At 39.2% G+C, this 24,918-nt stretch overlaps 1 pseudogene; it reads right to left on the bottom strand.

The window, feature by feature from the left end:
* Positions 1–226: 226 nt before the first annotated feature.
* Positions 227–3,217, bottom strand: LOC147626613 (uncharacterized; annotated as a pseudogene).
* Positions 3,218–24,918: the final 21,701 nt, after the last annotated feature.

Below are 24,918 nucleotides of genomic sequence, written 5' to 3'. Positions count from 1 at the left end.
CGCCGTCCAAGTGTTCACATGGGGAGGGGGAAGTAAAAGGGAGCCTGACTTCTTCCGCCGCCCACTTTGAACACTGGGGGGCGGCGGAAGAAAGAGTAAACACCATACCAAAAACCATAGAACAAAGCTATATTATGTCCACAAAGCATAGTGTAACTACAAAAATAAAGAAGAAGCCACACTACAAACCACAATAAGCCAGACAAAAGACTTGTATTACAAAAGCTTAATCAGAGTTGGTAGGTGAGTCCAGCTCCTCTAAAGCCGCCCTTCCAAAAACTTGTAGGACATTCATCCTTGCTTGCTCTCTATACATTGTTCGGGCAAGACTATCTCGCCGCTCCGAGCCAACTCCAAGGTCACTCGCACCCCCTTCATTGCCTCCTTGAGCGTGCTCCATTGCATCCTCTATGTCAACTTCACGTATTGCTTGAAGCTCCCTCATGGAGGTAGCTATTGCTCTTCGATCCTCTTCTACACGTCCAGAGCATGCTGCCAATTCTGCTTCCGCCTCACGTACCCACTCCATATCAAAAGACTCTCCATGTTAGATACAAATGTTGTGTAGCACAAGACAAGCCGCAACAAGATCTGGGACATGACGTAGATTCATGTCACATCTTTTTAGCAAGATGCGAAACCTTGCCTTGAGCATACCAAACGCTCTCTCAACTGGCATCCTTGTGCTCGATTGAATGAAATTCCAATGGTACTTTACACGTGTCAACCCTTCCTTGCATCCTTTGAAAGGCACTAACATGTATGGCCGTGCGGGGTAAGCACAGTCGCCAACCAAACAATAGTTACCCAGCTCGCCCCTTGCACATGCTTGCCCTATATCACTTCTGGAGAAGTTCAAGGAGTCATGCGCTGATCCGGCCCAACCGACATCATAATTCCATACTGAGCAATTGGCGGCTACTGTTAGTTGTAGCAAAATAGAGTGGAACCCTTTCCGATTGAAGTAGTCAACATGGTTGTCACGGGGTGCAATGATGGGGATGTGAGAACCATCTATCGCACCAACGACGTAGGGAATTCCCCTAAGTGCCTCAAACTCTCGTGCTAAAGTTGCTAGCCGAGATCTTGAAGGCCATCTTATGTACATATTCCGGAGACCCGATTTCACAATTGCCTTGGAAAATGCAAGGATTATTTCACAACATGTGCTCTTAGCGCAACCATAGGTGTCACCAAGGCCCAGTAGTCCATCTCCTGTAGCAAGTCTGCTTAGAGAAATGGCTACCCTATCTTGAATAGACACAGGCGCACGAAAGTTTGTGGTTTTCTTTTGCATGAATGGTGCTAGACTCCCACAAAGGTAATGAAAGGTTTCTTTGCTAACCCTAAGACGCCGCTTGAACATGGTAGCACTATAAGCACTTAGGAGATAGCATTTTACAAAGCCTTGAGGCCGTGGATATGCCCACGCTTGTCTGTGTTCATGACCCCTCCTACGGTTCGCAATCTTCCTCAACCTCACAGATCGTGCCATGCATTCGGTAACATGCAACCAAGTCTGCACTATGCACTCATCATTGTGCATGCTTGGTCCTTTAAGCAATTCATAGATCGCTATAGAACACAACCACGCACAATAGAGTGCAATGTCTTTGGACATGCCCATTGTCACCTGCAAATCCAAAACAAGTTGATACATATTAAATTCTCAGCTTAACATGCTTCTTAGGACAATAGAAACATTCATAAATCCATACAACGCATAGGAACAAAGCAACGTCGAGATCCCAAACTTTATAAACTCATACAATAATAATAACAAGAATTTCCTCCGCCAAGGCTACTTGTTGCCCCCCCTTCCTTCCTTAAGGAATTCACTCATTGTGGCATGCAATCCTGCCAATATCTTCAGTCGCTCCCTCTCCAAGGCAACATTTTGGCTAGAGGTCTCCTTGAGATGGTCCAATAGATGTTTCCCAGTATCGGCCATTGTGGCCAAAGATTCCTCATACTTGGGAGTCACTCGACGACTTGAGGACATGGGTGCTTGTGGCTTCTCGTCATCTTGTGCTATAGTTACTTCATCCTTGTCATCACCGCCAGGGAAAGTAGCATCATCCATTGTTGATGAAGAAGCGTGGCTAAGAGGAGTGACCGTGGCTCTATCGTGGTAATACTCATCCACCACATCGAACCATTTACATGTGTGCCTCCTGTCATTGCCAGATACCGAGTTGTGAGCTTTGTCCACTCTATATTTTGCTAGCACCGCTTGCCACTTCTTGCGACAACTTTCACTATCCTTATTGAAATCAGGGTAAATGCCGGCTAGCTTTGTGGCCACCTTTGCCCACAAGTTGACCCCTTGTTTCCCAGGATTGTTGAACTCCTCACTCATGCCCCCCCTTACATGAATGAGTTGGTCAACCCAAAATTCTTGCCACTTGCTTTTCTTATTGTCGTTGTCGTCATCTTCCCCCAAGTCCACCACCACCTTCTTTTTGGAGTTCCTGGGTTTCTTTGGCGCAGGTTGGGTCTCTAACACAATCTCCTCATCGCTAGGCTCCTTCCTCATGCCACGAACTCGCTTTGGTTGAGAAGATAAAGGGGGGTTATTGAGTGAGTTGGGTGATGGTTGGCTTCCTAGGGAATTGGGAATGGAACCCATGTTTGGGATACCTAGGGGGGATGATCGATTAGGAGGTTGCGCTACCATAGGTGAATGGGGGGGGCGAAACATGAAGGGAGAGTTTGGAGAAAAGGAAGGAGAATTGAGCATGGCTTGGAAGCCATGAGGTGGCACATGAAAAGGAGGTGGGGGAAATGAATAGAAATTAGAGTGCGGGAGAGGAGTTTGGGAGAAAATAGGATCATCGTCGCCGCGTTGTTGCGATGAATCAAATTCATGGCTCGTGTTGGAATCCATAGTACCTACATGGAACACGAAGAGAATATTAGCACCACATAAAATAAAAACACATACATTAGTCATGATAATGGAAATGCGGTTTGTGAGGGGTCACCTTATGCGCTCGCTTCACGTTGCCTCCCGCCCTTTTCGCACACCCCTAAAAGAAAAACAAAAGCACACAATGTCAAAATCATGGCAAGTGTACCACAAAAACATTAAAAGAAAGGTAAATGGGTGGATAAAAAGAAAGCATGATTGAAGTGCATGTAAAAGCACCTTGGAGAATGGAAATTGTGAAGCTTATTATTATGTTCTCTAGAAATTCTAGAGGGTACAAAATCTCACCCTAGACCCTCTAATTTATAGGAAATTGAAGGGTGTTGGGGGGAGGGACGTTGGAAAATGAACGTTGAAAGGGGAAAGTGGCCGTTGGGAAAAAGGACGTTGAAAAAAATATCCGTTGGGATTCCGTTTCTGGAAATTTTGTTAACAGCAGCAATTCCAAAATTTTGGAAAAAGGCCGTTTCTGAAAACCTTCCGTCTGGAAGCCGTTTTGGGCGAGGGGGGGGGGTCGGCACATTTTCAACGGAACCCTTCCATGATGTGGACAGCGGGGGGGTGGATTTCCACCGCCCGCTGTGAACGCAGAGTGCCCCATGGCACTCTGCGATTGGATGGCAGGCAGGCGGCAGCTTGGCTGCCGCCTTATCTGAACCAGGCCTAAAAGTGTAATTCCTACCAAATTGAATTTATGCATAAGAAGATGCATAAAAGATAGATTTTTAAATTCAAAGTGTTATTCTCATCTAAATTGAAATTATGCATAGGAAGATGCATAAAAGATGGATTTTTAATTCAAAAGTGTCAATTCTCATCTAACTTGAGTTTATGCATAGAAAGATGCATAAGAGATGGAATTTTAATTCAAAAGTGTCATTTTCATTTAAAATGAATTTATGCATAGGAAGATGCATAAAAGATTGATTTTTAAATGAGATGTGATAATATGTGATAAGATGAGATAAGAGGTGTATGAGATGTGATAAGATGTGATAAGATGCGTATGGGAAGTGATAGGATGTGATAAGAGGTGTATGAGATGTGATAAGATGTGATAAGATGTGTATGAGATGTGATAGGATATGATAAGAGGTGTATGAGATGTGATAGAATGTGTTAAGATGAGTTAGGATGTGTTAAGATGTGTATGGGACGAGGTAGAGAGTGTATTTGATGGGATAAGATGTATATGGGATGTGTTAGGACGAGAATGGTTGTATGGATGTAGATACGGATGTATGTATGTATGTGGATGTGGATGTATGAATGAGGATGTGAAAATGGATGTATGTATGTAGATGTGGATGTATGGATGTGAATGTGAATGAAGATGTGGATGTGGATGTATGGATATAGATTCGGATGTAGATGTATGTATGAGAATGTGGATGTATGAATGAGGATGTGAAAATAGATGTATGCATGTAGATGCGTATGTATGAATGATAAATTGGATGTATGTATAATGTGGATGTATGAATGAGGATGTGAAAATAGATGTATGCATGTAGATGCGTATGTATGAATGTGAAATTGGATGTATGATGTGGACGTACGAACATGGATATGTATGTAGAATAATGAATGTGAATGTGTATGTGAAATAATGTGTAGTCTATATGAGTGAATGGATGAGAATGAGTACACATTGAATGGAATAGGGAATAAGTAATGTGGTCCGAGAGTGGATAATGTGGAAAGACGAGAGTTCGTTATAGAAACTCTATTTTGTGACTGTTTGTAAATGACTGTTTTATGTCAAGAATGTTGGGGAAGCAGTAGCAAGGTCGATCGAGGTCTTGACCAGCCTCGGTTCGATTTAAATGGTGAGCTTCCGGTACGGTGGATGAGGGACCAAGGAAGCGGCCTATGAGTGAAGCGCTAGGTCACCTGCGAAGGATCCTAGAGGGTGCTAACCATACGGTGCTCAGGCTCTAGGTCGCCGAAGATACCCACACGTGCGTCGAGGAAGATATTGGAACAAGGAGTGAGAGTTGTTTTCTGAAACCGGGCATGGATCTGGTTGATTGACCTTGCTGGTCCTCAACGGATGAGTCCATGGCTCTTTTATATGGATCTGTGGGTTGATCTTGCTGATCTTCCACGGAGATTCCATTCTGTTATATGAATATATTGCCGGTTACTATGAGCTAGGAACTATGGAAAAGGCCCCTGAGTGAATAGGTGGTGAGCGTTCTGGTTGCCAATGATGCCATAAGTACACCGATGGATGAATGACGGGAAATAAGGATTCAACCAGAGACTTTGAGGATTGTCATCAGAGCGACATAATGGTTTCATTAAAGGATTGTTTGAAAGATAGTTGATGCTGAGAAAAAGGCAATTTCATATTGGGTGTGTAAGTGGTGTGACTAGTTTTATGTTTGTATGAACTTCCGGCTAGGGGGCCTAGGAACTCTTTTCCCTGGTACCCGAGAGACAAAACCTAATCAAATTCCTAATTGGATCCCATCACTACAGTGGTTGGGAGGTTGGCTAACCCATGGGACTGGATGGGGTTAGGCTAGACTGATGGATCCGTAAATCAAGACTCAATTTCTGTTATTATGATAGATGAAGTAAATCCCGGATAGTAATTGTTCTATGGATAGGAATCAACGGCTGTGCCTCTTGATGGGGAAAAAAGCGTTGATCCCAATGATCCAAGTGCAAGTTTCGTCCTTGATTGACCAAGTACCTTTAAAGGTGCAGTCGGATGAGTTTGATCAGTAATGGTCTTGACTACGTTAGAGTAAAAAGTTAACCTTGTGGAATCACCCGTGCTTTCCAGATAAAAGAAGTTTTTCCGAGTTCGGTTTTGGAAAAACCGACGGATTAGTCTTTTGTCCGGATATCCATGGACGAGGCCCCGAGTGTGGGACCCTGGCCCGCGCAAGAAAGGCTACTTCCGCTGCTAGCACCCCGAATCCGTTGCGCGGTGGAAACAGGGATCTCACAGTTGGTATCAGAGCAAATTGGCTAATAAAGATCATCTGAGAAGCCAAATATGTCAAAAGTTTATCAAGAAGCACAAAAAGGTTGTAATTGTGTGATATAATTCATACAAATTGATATATTCAAACTGAAAAATTCGTAAATTAGTAATTGGGTCTTCAAATGGAAGTACCACAATTCTATGGAACCCTGACTTGCTTGAGGCCTAGACATGATGGTATTTAGCTTATAGTTCCAAGTATCATGACCACCCGTATATACCGAGGGTATAACTTGTTGAGAGTCTTGATATCCCAAGCTCATCTACATCTTCATCGGCAGTACATCATGAGCTTGAGAGGGGCTGTTGAGATATTCAAGCTCGATGTCAGTGTGAGCCAGCTATGCTATGTGCTGGCAGATTAGGTAGGAACATGTGTGAGACATAAATGACCGCGTGTCCAGCTGGTCATAGTGTGTGGACATTAGCTAGGGTTAGTAGAGTGTGGACACAACTCATTGTGTGTTGTGTGGATTATGGATTAGTGCATTATGCTTTGTGTGAGAGTGGACATGGCTTCCCTCTCTGGTTAGGGTTTGGAATATACATTAGGGTTTGCTCCTGTGTGTGTGTCTCCTCCTCCTCTACCGTTCTTTCAACATGGTATCAGAGCCTTGTGCTGTTTATTAGGGTTTATGAGTGAGTGAGTGAAGAGGGAAGAAGAAGCTGTGAAGCTGCCATTGGAGCTGTGAAGCTTGGAGCACACCGAATCTTATCAGATCTGAGAGCTTGGCCTACCGGGTAAGGTCTTCTAAACATCCTTGAGCGGATTGCAGGTGAAACAGGCAAAAGCAAAGCATTTTAGAGCAAATCAAAGCAAGGCAAAATTCTGGTTTTTGAAGCTTTCCATTAAAGCTTGGGGAACATTGATGTATGGTGAAAATACAAGTGATTCTGGCAAAAGACATATGCATTTGTCAAAGAGGGATGTATTAGCAACCCATGTGCAAGCCTTGAACAAAGTTTGGAGCAATTTGGATGTATTTAATTGAGTGGAAAACTCTGGTTTTTGAGCTCACACAAAACAGAGAAAAGCAAGCCCAAAATTGAATCATTTGGAGCATGTATTTGGCAAAAATTCAATCATTGGTGGATTACACACCTACCTAGGAGTGTTAGGGACTATTACCCATCATCAATTAACTCTAGAACCACTCCAAAACCCCTGATTTGCAGGCGGCGCAGCCCATACAGGGAAAACAGAGCAGAAATCTGGTTTTTTCACCACGAGGAGGTCGATTACTCACTTGTTGCTTGATATCTTCCACAATTCTCTTAGCAATTGGATGCTTTACATCTTGGAGAAGAGGGCTATGTGATTTGTTTGGCCAATGATGCTTAATTGAGCTGGGAATGAGCTGATTAAAACAGGCTGTCCACTGGTTGTAGAGAAACAGAGCATTTTAATCGAGCAATTAATCTTTGGTGTTTTACAATTGGACAAATTCCTCTTACATGGAGTTGATGGACACTATTGCTAAGCCAATGAATGCCTGGTTGCTCAATTTGGTGGAATATTGAAGAAATTAGAGCCAAATCATTACTGGTTTTTCTGGTTTTTCTGGTTTTTCCAAAAACAGAAAAAGGGGTTTTCAAAAATTGATAATTACACATGTCAAATGGAGTTGATACTCAACATTGAGGTTGATTAGGTGTCAATGCAAGTTTCCTATACTTGATTGCACCACTACATTGCGATTTGGAGCCTTGGAAGGCGTGTCAATACAGGGTATTCCGCACTGCGTGAGTCAGTTCATCTCAGATGATTACAGGTTGATTTCCTACATCAAATTTGGAGTTTGTTGGCTATCTTGGAGTATCTGGAACATTAATTGGAGTGTGGTTGAGCTGAGGAAGGCTCACTTACAGATTTGACGTGTGCGGAAGGTGTACGCATTGAGCAACATGTCGGATAATCCAGTTCAGATTGTTGGTGAAAAGCTGGATAGGAAGAACTTCCAGGCATGGAAGTACAGGATAAAGAGTTTCTTGAAAGGGAAAGGATTTTGGAATCTCATTACAGGTGCTGAGCCAGAGCCTGAGCTACCTCGGCAACCTACACAGCAGCAGCTTATTGCTCATAAGCAGTGGTCAGAGAGAGCATTCAAAGTGCTGCATTATTTGTCTATATGTATATCTGATGCTATGCTCATACACATTCAGGATGCTGAGAATCCCAAAGATGCATGGGATACTTTGGTCAAGATGTTTGATACAGATACGAGTGCTCGCAAGTCTCAATTGCGACAGCAGATACACAATGTGAAAAGGAATAAAAGGAGTATACATGATTATGTGCAAGAAATCAAGAAGTTTGCAGATGCATTGGCCACAATAAATGCCCCCATGCCTGATGATGATTTGGTGGATATTACCTTGCGTGGTCTTGGCAAGGAATACAAATCTTTTGATACATCTATCTCAGTGAGGAGTACAGGTCTACCCGACTTCGATGAGTTGGTTTCACTCTTATTGGTTGAGGAAATCAAGCTCAGTGATTCATTTTTGGATGCATCTACTAGCCAAGATGATGGCAGAAATCAGGCATTTTACTCGCAGAGAGGTTTTAGAGGCAGGGGGAGATTTGCATCGCGTGGGCGTGGTGGTAATGGTCGTGGATGGCAGGATAGACCTCCACAACAGAATTTTCAGCCTTCTTATGGTGCTCGAGGTGGTCGTGGTTATGCACCTCAGTGAGGTAGAGGTACCCCCCGTGGTAGAGGACATTGGCAAGGCCAACAAAATTCAATGCAAGATGTGGAATGCCATTATTGTGGCAAATATGGTCATATGGCGAGAGATTGCTTTCGCAAACAGAATGATTTGAGAGGGGGAAGAGCACAACGTGGTGGTCATTATGGTGGAAACTATGCACAACATGGTGGCAACTATGCATCAAGTAGCAATGATGGAACTGCAAATCATTTGTTTGCCATGAAGCATGTTGTGGGTTCTATGACGACAAATACTGAGAATGATGATACATGGTATATGGACTCAGGAGCATCAAATCATATGACATGCCATGGAGAATGGTTTGAGCACATGAAGCCAATGGATGTCAAAGGCTATGTGGAAACAGGTGATGATACCCAGCATGTCATTACACATGTTGGTGGAAGTGTACCATTGGTCATGCATAATGGTCAGACAAAGTCTATGTCAGATGTGCTGTATGTGCCTTCGATCACTAAAAGCTTGGCCTCAGTTGGTCAAATGGTGGAACAGGGATTACAAGTTCGCTTCAATGAGCATGGATGCTTCGTTGAAGATTTTAAACATGGATGTAGAGTGATTGCTAAAGGCAAGAAAGAAGGAAGATTGTTTAAGCTGGATGCTGGAATTCCTGAGCTAAAATCAGCCATGTTCTCAAAGAGCAGGAATGTGGTACAGGATATTGATATGTGGCACAAGAGGATTGGCCATGTAAATATACAGAGATTAAAGAACATGCAAACAAGAGGCATTGTCAATGGTTTGCCTAGGTTCAAATATGATGGACATATGCATGTTTGTGAAGCCTGTCAGTTTGGGAAGCAGGCAAGATTGAGATTTCCTAGAGAAGGAAATATGAGTAACAGGCCACTTGAGATCGTGCACAGTGATGTATGGGGTCCTGCACAAAACCCATCTATCAAAGGCAGCTTATACTATGTTACATTCATTGATGACTTTAGCAGGATGACATGGATATATTTTCTCAGGGAGAAGAGTGAAGTATTGGAAAAATTCATGGATTTCAAAGCTTTTGCAGAAAAGCAGTATGGCTGTTGGATTAAATGTCTGAGGACAGATGGAGGTGGTGAATACACCTCAAAGGCCTTTGAGCATTTCTTGAGGAAGCATGGAATAAGGAGACAATTGACATGCAGGTATACACCTCAGCAGAATGGTGTGGCTGAGAGGAAGAATAGAGTTATATGTGAAGTGGCAAGGGCGATGCTTAATGAAAAGAGCATGCCAGATTACTATTGGGCAGAAGCATGTGCTACTGCAGTATACATATTGAACAAAACACCTACAGCAGCCATTCATGGAAGCACGCCAGAGATGCGGCTCACAGGTTACAGGCCAGACATTGGACATCTTAAAGTTTTTGGATGCATAGCCTATGTGCATGTGCCTGATGAAAGAAGAAGGAAGTTGGATCCTAAGGCAGAGAAATGTATATTTGTGGGATATGCACAGGATCGAAAAGCCTACAAGTGTTATAATCCACAAACTAGACAAGTGGTCATCTCACGTGATGTGGTGTTTGATGAGCTTGCTAGTTGGTATAAAGCAAAAGATGAAGGTGTTATTGAGTCACTGGAAGCAGATGTGCCTGTGAACTTGCCATCACAAGCAAGTTCTAGTTCAACTACTATGTCTGGGCCAGCAGCAGAAGCTGAGAGCAGCAGTGTACGTCCATGGTCAGGACGTTTGAGGCATGAGAGTGTGAGCACTGGGAGTAGTGCTATGGATAAAGGCAAAAAGAAAGTCGAAGGAATTGGAATCACAGGATATGAGTCATCCAGTTCTGAAAGTTTGGATGAGGAGCTTGGCATACCTGTTCTACGCACACCTGGTGCTAGACAGGACAGATATGTGCCACCACATGCTAGAGTCACAGGTGTACAGAGTGACCCGCATGCATTGCGGAGATCCCAGAGGGTCAGATATCCTGTTGACAGGTTGATATACAGAGATTTCGCTATGCACTATGCATACATGACATCTATGGTGAAGCATGTGGAACCTACATGCTATACAGAGGCTGTTGGAGAGCATGTATGGGAAAACGCAATGGATGTGGAGATGGACGCATTGGTCCATAATGATACATGGGATTTAGTTGCACTACCAAAGGACAAGAATGTTATTGGATGTAAATGGGTTTACAAAGTGAAGTGCAAATCTGATGGTTCTATTGAGAGACATAAAGCTAGATTGGTAGCAAAGGGTTATGCACAGACCCATGGATTGGATTATGATGAGACGTTTAGTCCAGTGGCTAAGATGGGCACAGTGAGAGCAGTCATTGCTATGGCTGCAGCTAATGGCTGGGAAATGCATCAGATGGATGTTAAGAATGCATTTCTGAATGGAGATCTACAAGAGGAAGTATACATGGCACAGCCAGAAGGGTATGTACACCCTAGATATCCCACTCACGTATGCAGGTTGAAAAAGGCATTGTATGGTCTGAAGCAAGCACCACGTGCTTGGAGTGATAAGATGAGCAGATATCTTATCTCACTTGGTTTTCAGATTTCTACAGCAGATTCTTCACTCTATGTGAAGAAGACACAGCATGGGATTGTTTTACTAGTCATCTATGTGGATGACTTGATTATTACAGGTGATCATAGTGCAGATGTGATGCATGTCAAGAAAGCTTTGAGTGGGCAATTTGACATGAAAGATCTTGGTGAGTTGAGATACTTCCTTGGCATTGAAGTGGTGAAAGATCATGCAGGTACTTGGTTAGTACAGCGCCAATATGCCTTGGATATGTTGGCAAAGTATGGCATGACAGGGTGTAAGCCTATGAGTACACCATTGGAGCAAAATGTGAAGTTGCGGGCTGATTATGGCGAGGAATTGGATGATCCTTCCATGTACAGGAAGATGGTTGGTAGTCTCATATATATGACTATCACACGCCCGGATTTGAGTTATGCCGTGGGGCTAGTCAGCCAGTTTATGCAAAGTCCCAGGAAACCACATTTGGATGCAGTGAGACGCATCATGAGATATGTGAAGACCACAGCACATTATGGTCTATTCTATGAGAGTGGTAAAAGCTTGGACATACATGGCTACACAGATGCTGATTGGGCAGGTAGCGCATATGACAGGAGGTCTACTAGTGGATATGCTTTTACACTTGGCAGTGCTGTGGTGAGTTGGAGTAGCAAAAAGCAACCTACAGTTGCTTTATCCAGTACAGAGGCTGAGTACAGAGGTGCAGCCATTGCTACTTGTGAGGCTATATGGTTAAAGAGTCTCTTGGCAGATTTATGTGAGCCTCTTGATGGGAAAGTTGTCATACATTGTGACAACATGAGCAGTATGCAGTTGGCAAAGAATCCAGTATTTCATGCGAGGACCAAACACATAGAGGTCCATTATCACTTTGTCAGAGAAAAGGTGCTGGATGGTACAGTTGATCTTCACTATGTGAAGACTGATGAGCAGGTGGCTGATATCTTCACGAAGCCACTTAGCAGGGAGAAGTTTGAGTACTTCCGGACTATGTTGGGAGTACATGGGATGAGCTTGAGGGGGAGTGTTGAGAGTCTTGATATCCCAAGCTCATCTACATCTTCATCGGCAGTACATCATGAGCTTGAGAGGGGCTGTTGAGATATTCAAGCTCGATGTCAGTGTGAGCCAGCTATGCTATGTGCTGGCAGATTAGGTAGGAACATGTGTGAGACATAAATGACCGCGTGTCCAGCTGGTCATAGTGTGTGGACATTAGCTAGGGTTAGTAGAGTGTGGACACAACTCATTGTGTGTTGTGTGGATTATGGATTAGTGCATTATGCTTTGTGTGAGAGTGGACATGGCTTCCCTCTATGGTTAGGGTTTGGAATATACATTAGGGTTTGCTCCTGTGTGTGTGTCTCCTCCTCCTCTACCGTTCTTTCAACATAACTGCAGCTCTTTACCGACAGTATATACGAGTAAATCTAAGACTTGAAATTATAAGCATTAATGCTATGCAGTTGATGAATTTGAATGTGGTTGATATGATTTTTAATTCTGTTTGCGAACTGATGAATTGATTGGGATTCTGATTGAAAAATGATGATCCCTGAAAATGGGTTGAAATGTAATAAACTGAGCGAACCACAATGTGGATGATTGGGACGAGTTCCTGTGATGATATTCATCTAGAATGATGATAATGATTTCAGCAAATCACTATGAGATTAGTGGATTGTGCTGTCAAATTGCTACTGTTAATACTTGAGACAGTAGATCAAGTTAAGGGATGACAAATTGAGAACTTGCTTAACTAAAATTCCCGTGGAGGAATGTTCAGAAGGAATTTTTTCGGTCTAATGGACCATTATCGTGTTAAAGATATGAATGATATGAATTGAATGAAATTGTTATGTAATGATGAGTTCTATTTAAGGAATAATTATCCCCATATTTTGTTGGGTTGACCAAAATATAAGGAACCCCAGAATAAATTGGATCTTAAGAAAAAGAGTTTCTCTACTTTGCGAGATAAGGACATCTCGTACTTTTTAAGTGGGGTAGAATGTAAGATTTCTCCCCCAGCCTTCGAGGTATACGGGAGTAAGAATCTTATAATTATTCCCTCTCTAAATAAAAGAAAGATTCTGTTTAAAAAGGGAAGACACTTTACCCAGAATACCTTCTCAGGAGCCCACCTGTTTTAAAGATTCAGAACGATGAATTCAGAAGTGAGAACCGGTGTTTTCGATGCCAAGGTTTTGACCATCAGTTAAAAGACTACCCGACTCCTACCATGAAAAGGGCAGAGGGAAGTCTAGAACCCAAATTCAGAGACCAATTCCTTCATACCAATCTAATCAGGGCCCGTCTCGGACAAGATTGCTTAACTCCATTAACTAGGTCCGACCCATTGATTAGGGTCGAGATGACCAGTCAAATGCTTGGCGACTTAGAGCAACAGATGCAGGCAATTCATAAAGATATAAACGCTGCCCAGGATCGACAGAGACAATATAAAGATAAGAAGAGGACAATCAGAGAATTCAAAGAAGCAGTTATAGTCTTCATTTGAATTTGGACCAAAAGAATTTCTTTATCTCTAGGGGAGTATAAGTAGTTATCCCCCAGATATTGTGGATCAAAGAAAGTAGGTGACTTAGCCTACGAACTTCTTTTATCTCTTCATCTCAAAGTTCTTAATGCCTTCTATAGAAAAATGTGCCAAACCCAAATGATGGAAAGACGGTAAAACTTCAATGGCAAGATACCGTTGGCTTCTAAGTTACGCTATCTCCTTCCTTTATATAAGTCGTAACTTTTACTTGTCACTCACAGTAATCTTACTTCCATCGATCTCCCTTCTTCTTAATCTCCTTCATGGCTTGGCAACAGGAATTAGTTTTATCCATGATGATTTCTCACCTTCAAGACGCAAGCGAGTCTGTGAAGAAGGATTTTATAGAACAGTATGAGCGCTCACTTTTTCCTCACTTGGGAACTTCTGTAGCTCAGACCAAATGGCGGACCTATCAAGATATAACTAGGGTAACACCCTGGGGTCAGCAGTACTTTCGTAACAATGTCCGCTTGGCCATGGTTATTGAAGCCTTGGGTTTGGGTCCCCGATACTACTACATCATGAGATCAAGACATCTTGGGTTTTCTGAGCGGGTCTTCTTACTTGCGTGTTTTCTTCCTCATCAAAAGATATGCCTTTACCCCATTTTTGGCTTGCCTCTTAGAGGTCCTTTTGTTAGATCACCTCATACCACTGAGATAGGTGCGGCAATAACCAGCAGAATTATTCCCATAGATGAGTTACCTTATACGTGCGCAGCTTGTGAATGCTGCTTTTGTGACCATATGATGGACGGGCTTTTGGAAGTGTAAAGAGTTCTTCTATCTTTACTGTATATGTTCTAAGAATGAATAAAGTTGAAATCTTGTTCTTGTCTTGAATCTTGCTCTCTTTGAGACTTTTTTTTGGTGGTTAATCTTAATTAAATTTTTCTCTAAGTCTCATATTCGTGCATCTTGCGAAATTATCCCAAGTTTGCGAGATGAGGACATCTCGCGTTTTTCAAGTGGGAGAGAATGTAAGATTCCTCCCCAGCCTCTCAAAATGTAAGATTCCTCCCCAGCCTCTCAAAATGTCCAGCATATTCCCCTGTAATCAATTCCATCTTCAGAAATATAAGAGATCTTGTCTCTGCCTGTTTTAGCATAGAGAGAGAAAATATTCTAGAGAGAGAATATTTAGATTTTGAATATTTTTGGATAGAAAAATATCTCATCTTATTAAAATGAATTCTCCTAAAACAGAAATTCAGAAAGAATTTTCCAATGTGCAATTGGAAGTAATTGGAAATGGGTATAAAGGACCTTAGCCTAAGGGTCTAGATTTTCAGAAATTTTAGATTATGGTCCAATTAAGGTTCCTTTGGGCCAATAGCATCAATCCATGTGTAGGGAGGAGATAAATCCAATTTGTAAAAGAAGATACCCAAAAATGAGTAAATGCTCACATAAGATGAAGAGTTGACTATGTATAAGGTTTATTAGTAAGAAACTATGAGTAATATCAAAAATATGAGATATTTTGGGTATCCAAAAATGAGTAAATGCTCACATAAGATGAAGAGTTGAAAATGTACAAGGTTTATTGGTAAAAAACTATGAGCAATATTAAAAATATAAGATATTTTGGGTATAATAATTCTATTTTGACACATATGTAAGGAAGGGGAGTCCATTAAAGGAGGTGCATATTTCACATGATTGAATAAGTTTTAAACTCAAAATTAATGTGATATTTTTATCTCTCCTCTCTCTTGAATCAAACCAAATCAAAATAGAACCAAACCGAATAAAAAAGGAACCAAACTAGATCCAAATCTAGTCTAAATTCAACCAAACTAAATTTGGAAAATTCTAGAATTCAGTTAGCTTTGGTTAGAGCTTCCCTCTCCTATAAATAGAACATGAGTCCTTTGAAAAAAATAGAAGAATTTTACTATACTAGAGTTATGCTGAAATAATGCTAATTTCTACTATTCTCTAAAATTCTATCCAAATTGAAGAAATTGGAGCTTCCTTCTTTCTTCAATCCCCATTGGTGGCTCCATCAACATACTTAACCAATTGATTGGTTGGGGGCCTCTACCGTGAACAAAGAATCAAGCAATTTGTAAGGTAATTAGTGAATTTTGATCATTTTCTATAATTTCTCAATGTTTCTCTCTTCTCAACTCCTCTCAAGCTTGAGAAGCTTAATTGGAATGGTTTTTGAATGCTATTGCAGTTAATTGATGAATGGTAGTGAAGAGTTACATAATTTAATGAATGCTATTGAAGTTAATTGATTAATGATAGTTAAGAATTACATAAATTTCCATTTATGCTTAATTCTAATGGTTTTTATGTAATTTCTCTCTCTCACTCAAGAAATGGTCATACTCATGACCCATTCTCAATCCAAATGAAGCTTTTCATAAAGCTTTTCCTTAATCCAAGATTAATCTATGCTTGAGGTCAAATTAATGGCTTTTTTCTATGCTTTTAGTTTATGTATTTCATGAATATTGATGATTCAACCCATTATTGGGTTAATGATCCAATTAGGGATCATTCTAATCATTTTCTTAATGATAAGCTTTATCCTTCAAAATAAATTGAGATTTATCAGTCATAGTAGCGGAGCTATGGCAAAAATTTTATAAAAATTACACATAAAATAATTTTATTCAAAGCATGAAAAGAGAACTTCCTACCATATTCTAGGAATTATCATCCTAGATTAATTGAAAGAATTTTATTGTAATCATGGAGAAATTGATTTTTATGTTATGCATAATTGATGATTATTTTATTGTAAAAGTGTTACTTTTATCATATTTGGATTTCATGCATAGAGGTATGCATAAAAGAATTATTATTTTAATATAAAAGTGTTTCTTTTATCATATTTGAATTTCATGCATATAGAGGTATGCATAAAAGTTGATTATTTTAATATAAAAGTGTTTCTTTTATCATATTTGTATTTCATGCATAGAGGTATGCATAAAAGTTGATTATTTTAATATAAAAGTGTTTCTTTTATGATATTTGGATTTCATGCATAGAGGTATGCATAAAAATTAATTATTTTATTATAAAAGTATTACTTTTATCATTTTTGGATTTCATGCATAGAGGTATGCATAAAAGAATTATTATTTTAATATAAAAGTGTTTCTTTTATCTTATTTATATTTCATGCATAGAGGTATGCATAAAAGTTGATTATTTTAATATAAAAGTGTTTCTTTTATCATATTTGTATTTCCTGCATAGAGGTATGCATAAAAGTTGATTATTTTAATATAAAAGTATTTCTTTTATCATATTTGGATTTCATGCATAGAGGTATGCATAAAAATTGATTATTTTATTATAAAAGTGTTACTTTTATCATATTTAGATTTCATGCATAGAGTTATGCATAAAAATTGATTATTTTATTATAAAAGTATGACTTTTATCATAATTGGATTTCATGCATAGAGGTATGCATAAAAGTTAATTATTTTATTATAAAAGTGTGACTTTTATCATATTTGGATTTCATGCATAGAGGTATGCATAAAAGTTGATTATTTTATTATAAAAGTGTGACTTTTATCATATTTGGATTTCATGCGTAGAGGTATGCATAAAAGTTGATTATTTTATTATAAAAGTGTGACTTTTATCATATTTGGATTTCATGCGTAGAGGTATACATAAAAGTTGATTATTTTATTATAAAAGTGTGACTTTTATCATATTTGGATTTCATGCGTAGAGGTATGCATAAAAGTTGATTATTTTATTATAAAAGTGTGACTTTTATCATATTTGAATTTCATGCATAGAGGTATGCATAAAAGTTGATTATTTTATTGTAAAAGTGTTACTTTTATCATATTGGATTTCATGTATAGAGGTATGCATAAAAGATATTCTTTTTATACTAAAAGTGTGATTTTCATCATAAATGGATTTTATGCATAACTTAGATGCATAAGAGAAATTCTTTTATTCTAAAAGTGTAATTCCTACCAAATTGAATTTATGCATAAGAAGATGCATAAAAGATTGATTTTTAAATTCAAAGTGTTATTCTCATCTAAATTGAATTTATGCATAGGAAGATGCATAAAAGATGGATTTTTAATTCAAAAGTGTCAATTCTCATCTAAATTGAGTTTATGCATAGGAAGATGCATAAGAGATGGAATTTTAATTCAAAAGTGTCATTTTCATTTAAAATGAATTTATGCATAGGAAGATGCATAAAAGATTGATTTTTAAATGAGATGTGATAATATGTGATAAGATGCGATAAGAGGTGTATGAGATGTGATAAGATGTGATAAGATGCGTATGGGAAGTGATAGGATGTGATAAGAGGTGTATGAGATGTGAAAAGATGTGATAAGATGTGTATGAGATGTGATAGGATATGATAAGAGGTGTATGAGATGTGATAGAATGTGTTAAGATGAGTTAGGATGTGTTAAGATGTGTATGGGACGAGGTAGAGAGTGTATCTGATGGGACAAGATGTATATGGGATGTGTTAGGGGAGAATGGATGTATGAATGTAGATACGCATGTATGTATGAATGTGGATGTGGATGTAGGAATGAGGATGTGAAAATGGATGTATGTATGTAGATGTGGATGTATGGATGTGAATGTGAATGAAGATGTGGATGTGGATGTATGGATGTAGATTCAGATGTAGATGTATGTATGTGAATGTGGATGTATGAATGAGGATGTGAAAATAAATGTATGCATGTAGATGCGTATGTATGAATGTGAAATTGGATGTATGCATAATGTGGATGTATGAATGAGGATGTGAAAATAGAAGTATGCATGTAGATGCGTATGTATGAATGTGAAATTGGATGTATGATGTGGACGTATGAACATGGATATGTATGTAGAATAATGAATGTGAATGTGTATGTGAAATAATGTGTAGTCTATATGAGTGAATGGATGAGAATGAGTACACATTGAATGGAATAGGGAATAAGTAATGTGGTTCGAGAGTGGATAATGTGAAAAGACGAGAGTTCGTTATAGAAACTGTATTTTGTGACTGTTTGTAAATGACTGTTTTATGTCAAGAATGCTGGGGAAGCATTTTGACCGTCTTGAGGATTAAGGTCATGAAGACCAAACTGATAAAGTTGCAACTGCTAACGGAGAGTCAATGGAGGACGTCTTGCGTAGCAAGGTCGATCGAGGTCTTGACCAGCCTCGGTTCGATTTGAATGGTGAGCTTCCGGTACGGTGGATGAGGGACCAAGGAAGCGGCCTATGAGTGAAGCGCTAGGTCACCTGCGAAGGATCCTAGAGGGTGCTGACCATACGGTGCTCGAGCTCTGGGTCGCCGAAGATACCCACACGTGCGTCGAGGAAGATATTGGAACAAGGAGTAAGAGTTGTTTTCTGAAACCAGGCATGGATCTGGTTGATTGACCTTGCTGGTCCTCAACGGATGAGTCCATGGCTCTTTTATATGGATCTGTGGGTTGATCTTGCTGATCTTCCACAGAGATTCCATTCTGTTATATGAATATATTGCCGGTTACTATGAGCTAGGAACTATGGAAAAGGCCCCTGAGTGAATAGGTGGTGAGCGTTCTGGTTGCCAATGATGCCATAAGTACACCGATGGATGAATGACGGGAAATAAGGATTCAACCAGAGACTTTGAGAATTGTCATCAGAGCGACATAATGGTTTCATTAAAGGATTGTTTGAAAGATAGTTGATGCTGAGAAAAAGGCAATTTCATATTGGGTGTGTAAGTGGTGTGACTAGTTTTATGTTTGCATGAACTTCCGGCTAGGGGGCCTAGGAACTCTTTTCCCTGGTACCCGGGACAAAACCTAATCAAATTCCTAATTAGATCCCATCACTACAGTGGTTGGGAGGTTGGCTAACCCATGGGACTGGATGGGGTTAGGCTGGACTGATGGATCCGTAAATCAAGACTCAATTTCTGTTATTACGATAGATGAAGTAAATCCCGAATAGTAATTGTTCTATGGATAGGAATCAACGACTGTGCCTCTTGATGGGGAAAAAAGGGTTGATCCCAATGATCCAAGTGCAAGTTTCATCGTTGATTGACCAAGTACCTTAAGGTGCAGTCGGATCAGTTTGATCAGTAGTGGTCTTGACTACGTTAGAGTAAAAAGTTATCCTGGTGGAATTGCCCGTGCTTTCCGGATAAAGGAAGTTTTTTCGAGTTCGATTTTGGAAAAACCGACGGATTAGTCTTTTGTCCGGATATCCATGGACGAGGCCCCGAGTGTGGGACCCTGGCCCGCGCAAGAAAGGCTACTTCCGCTGCTAGCACCCCGAATCCGTTGCGCGGTGGAAACATGGATCTCACAGTATAGTAAAATTCTTCTATTTTTTTCAAACGACTCATGTTCTATTTATAGGAGAGGGAAGCTCTAACCAAAGCTAACTGAATTCTAGAATTTTCCAAATTCAGTTTGGATGAATTTGGACTAGATTTGGATCTAGTTTGGTTCCTTTTTTATTTGGTTTGGTTCCATTTTGATTTGGTTTGATTCAAGAGAGAGGAGACATAAAAATATCACATTAATTTTGAGTTTAAAACTCATTCAAGCATGTGAAATATGCACCTCCTTTAATGGACTCCCCTTCCTTACATATGTGTCAAAATGGAATTATTATACCCAAAATATCTCATATTTTTAATATTTCTCATAGTTTTTCACCAATAAACCTTGTACATTTTCAACTCTTCATCTTATGTGAGCATTTACTCATTTTTGGATACCCAAAATACTAATAAACCTTGTACATAGTCAACTCTTCATCTTATGTGAGCATTTACTCATTTTTGGGTATCTTCTTTTACAAATTGGATTTATCTCCTCCCTACACATGGATTGATGATATTGGCCCAAAGGAACCTTAATTGGACCATAATCTAAAATTTTTGAAAATCTAGACCCTTAGGCTAAGGTCCTTTATACCCATTTCCAATTAATTCGAATTGCACATTGGAAAATTCTTTCTGAATTTCTGTTTCAAGGGAATTCATTTTAATAAGATGAGATATTTTTCTATCCAAAAATATTCAAAATCTGAATATTGTCTCTCTAGAATATTTTCTCTCTCTATGCCAAAATAGGCAGAGATAAGATCTCTTATATTTCTGAAGATGGAATTGATTACAGGGGAATATGCTGGACATTTTGAGAGGCTGGGGAGGAATCTTACATTCTCTCCCACTTGAAAAACGCGAGATGTCCTCATCTCGCAAACTTGGGATAATTTCGCAAGATGCACGAATATGAGACTTAGAGAAAAATTTAATTAAGATTAACCACCAAAAAAATTTAATTAAGATTAACCACCAAAAAAAAGTCTCAAAGAGAGCAAGATTCAAGACAAGAACAAGATTTCAACTTTATTCATTCTTGGAACATATACAGTAAAGATAGAAGAACTCTTTACACTTCCATAAGCCCGTCCATCATATGGTCACAAAAGCAGCACTCACAAGCTGCGCACGTATAACGTAACTCATCTATGGGAATAATTCTACTGGTTATTGCCGCACCTATCTCAGTGGTATGAGGTGATCTAACAAAAGGACCTCTGAGAGGCAAGCCAAAAACGGGGTAAAGGCATATCTTCTGATGAGGAAGAAAACACGCCAGTAAAAGAAGACCCGCTCAGAAAACCCAAGATGTCTTGATCTTATGACGCAGTAGTATCGGGGACCCAAACCCAAGGCTTCAATAACCATGGCCAAGCGAACATTGTTACGAAAGTGCTGCTGACCCCAGGGTGTTACCCTAGTTATATCTTGATAGGTCCGCCATTTGGTCTGAGCTACAGAAGTTCCCAAGTGAGGAAAAAGTGAGCGCTCATACTGTTCTATAAAATCCTTCTTCACAGACTCGCTTGCATCTTGAAGGTGAGAAATCATCATGGATAAAACTAATTCCTGTTGCCAAGCCATGAAGGAGATTAAGAAGAAGGGAGATCGATGAAAGTAAGATTACTGTGAGCGACAAGTAAAAGTTACGACTTATATAAAGGAAGGAGCTTGCGTAACTTAGAAGCCAACGGTATCTTGCCCCACTGAAGTTTTACCGTCTTTCCATGATTTGGGTTTGGCACATTTTTCTATAGAAGGCATTAAGAACTTTGAGATGAAGAGATAAAAGAAGTTCGTAGGCTAAGTCACCTACTTTCTTTGGTCCACAATATCTGGGGGATAACTACTTATACTCCCCTAGAGATAAAGAAATTCTTTTGGTCCGAATTCAAATGAAGACTATAACTGCTTCTTTGAATTCTCTGATTGTCCTCTTCTTATCTTTATATTGTCTCTGTCGATCCTGGGTAGCGTTTATATCTTTATGAATTGCTTGCATCTGTTGCTCTAAGTCGCCAAGCATTTGATTGGTCATCTCGACCCTAATCAATGGGTCGGACCTAGTTAATGGAGTTAAGCAATCTTGTCCGAGACGGACCCTGATTAGATTGGTATGAAGGAATTGGTCTCTGAATTTGGGTTCTAGACTTCCCTGTGCCCTTTTCATGGTAGGAGTCGGGCAGTATTTTAACTAATGGTCAAAACCTTGGCATCCAAAACACCGGTTCTCACTTCTGAATTCATCGTTCTGAATCTTTAAAACAGGTGGGCTCCTGAGAAGGTATTCTGGGTAAAGTGTCTTCCCTTTTTAAACAAAATCTTTCTTTTATTTAGAGAGGGAATAATTATAAGATTCTTACTCCCGTATACCTCGAAGGCTGGGGGAGAAATCTTACATATTAATTAGCGAGTAAGATAAAATATAGCTACTTTTCCCACATATTAATTAGCGAGTAAGATAAAATATAGCTACTTTTTTTCTAACTTCTTCTTTATCACATATTAAAATATAGCTACTTTTTCCACATATTAATTAGCGAGTAAGATAAAATATAGCTACTTTTTTTCTAACTTCTTCTTTATCATACCTTATGCAAGGACATTGAGAGACTTCTAGGAAAGCCTTAATCAAATGATATTGTTAATAATAGAGGGATTCAAGGGTAGAGACTAAATATTGCATCGTTGTTTTGTCAATAATAAAGGGATTCAAGAGTAGACACTAGATATTTCATCTTTGTTTTGTTTGCATAAATTTGGAATTTTCATTGCATGAGTCTTAATTGATATAAATGGATTAAGTTACATATTCTTGTTTGTCAGTCACATATTTTTATCACCTATATATACTGGATCTTTGTAATGCTACTTGTCTTTGATTCCATCATTACACACAATACTAAAGCAAGTTGAGTGGTGGTGGTTTCATGTAGCTATTATTTATGGCATGTATTTTGTTTGGCCTTGATGGTGTGTGAAGTCCAAAGTATATTGAAGTTAAATCACTTCCTTATAAAGTTAAAAACTTATTTAACCATGGGAGACATGCATCTACATAATGACAATTAAGATGTTATGCAATCCACATGATTGTGGAAAAATTAAAATTGCACACAAGTGACAAGAAAGTAGATGTTACATTCATAACATGGTTGAGTGTAGGACCTAAGTAAGAGCAACCTATATGGACTTTGCAAAAGAGTACATTAGGTGGAGTACAAGTCTTAAAAAACAACCTAGAAGAGTTAACATCTATAATCATTCTCTCTTCTTTGGGTATTTTGTCACACGAGCCTTTTGTTCACATGAGGTGTTTATAATATTTTAAAGCTTGCAAGCACATATAAAAAAATAGCGTCCATAGTAAAATTTTATTCTTATCCAAGTAGTGAGATAAAAGATTTAAAAAATCTTCATTTTATAAATATAGGAAGAAAGTTATTAGAGATTATGTATATGGTGGACTATTGTATATTCTTTCTATCTCTCTCTCTCTCTCTCTCTCTCTATATATATATATATATATATATATATATATATATATATGTATGTATATATGTATGTATGTATGTATGTATGTATGTGTGTGTGTGTGTGTGCAAAAGATAATATTCACTTTTTATTATATTTTGAGAACAAGGCTACGCACTGATTTACAATACTTTCTCGGAGATTGTTTATCCTGAGGACAAACTCGGGAATCTGTTTGGTAAGATCCAAGGAAACTGATGTTTATTTGCTGAAAACTAGGCACGAGGGAATCCCATAGCTGTTGTGCCTTCAAAGACATCGTCAATCAACTTGCTGTTGTTGTTGGTGGTGCTCCTATTGCATGAAATCATTTGGTTACACATCTTCTTCATATGGACAAGGATCCTTCATATGATAATATTGTCACTATTTTGTCTAACAAGGATGGCATTGATTTTTAAACTGTTTGCATTTCTCTCGTTGAATATTCTCAATGATAGGAATGTCATACAGAGAATTTTGACATTGTTTTGAATACATAAGAAGCTGTAGATTCTGAAACAGGTTGTATTGCTCGTAAGCGTTCCTTTTCGTGTTTCACTTATGGTGGTCGCTCTTATCAAGGTGGCGATTCTTCTCGATTTTCCTATCCTAATAAACATTTATCCTATTGTGATAAGAATGGTCATACTGTCTGTGATTGTTGGGCACGTCAATATGATGAGGAACATGGCATTACCACCAGCAACCTCATTCGAATTCCTCCAAAAATCGTACTCCTTGTGTGACTATTGTGGTCGTACAGATCATCCATCTCATCGTTGTTTCAAAAGGCGATATGATCAAGATCGCAAATCAACAATAAGTCATGAAAAATGACAATGAGTCATGAGTTGTCGTTTGCAAAACAAGCTGTCTTGATTTTTCACCATTAGGAAGTGAATGGGGTCTTCTTGGGCCCTTTAATTTGCCCAAGCCTAATCAAGGTGATTAAGGAATAGCCAAATGGGGGGTTTCCATGTGGACTAAAATGTTGGGTTTTTAAGAGAGGTGTAAGAGTGGTCAAAGGGTGCACTTTTTTTCCAAAAAGGGGGGGGGGCAATTTTATAATTTTCGGACCTCCATAACTTCTACATACAAGCTCCGATTTGAGCGGAGATTACAGATCCGTGATCTACGCATCAACAGCTTTCCATAGATATGTTACATGATATGGTTTTATCCGCTAGATTTTAAATTTCATTTTCCCCCCAAAATTCAAATTCAAATAAAGTAGCCGTTTTGAAGCTTCTAATTAGAAAACGTTTCTTCTTAAGAGAAAAGGTTTGACTCCCTTAAACTGCCAAATAAAAG

Source organism: Cibotium barometz, chromosome 22, assembly GCF_041138505.1.
Source record: "Cibotium barometz isolate CiBa-2024 chromosome 22, ASM4113850v1, whole genome shotgun sequence".
In the NCBI taxonomy this organism is placed as follows: Eukaryota; Viridiplantae; Streptophyta; class Polypodiopsida; order Cyatheales; family Cibotiaceae; genus Cibotium; species Cibotium barometz.
Note: the sequence above shows the minus strand (reverse complement) of the source record. Positions and strands in the feature narration are given on the sequence as shown.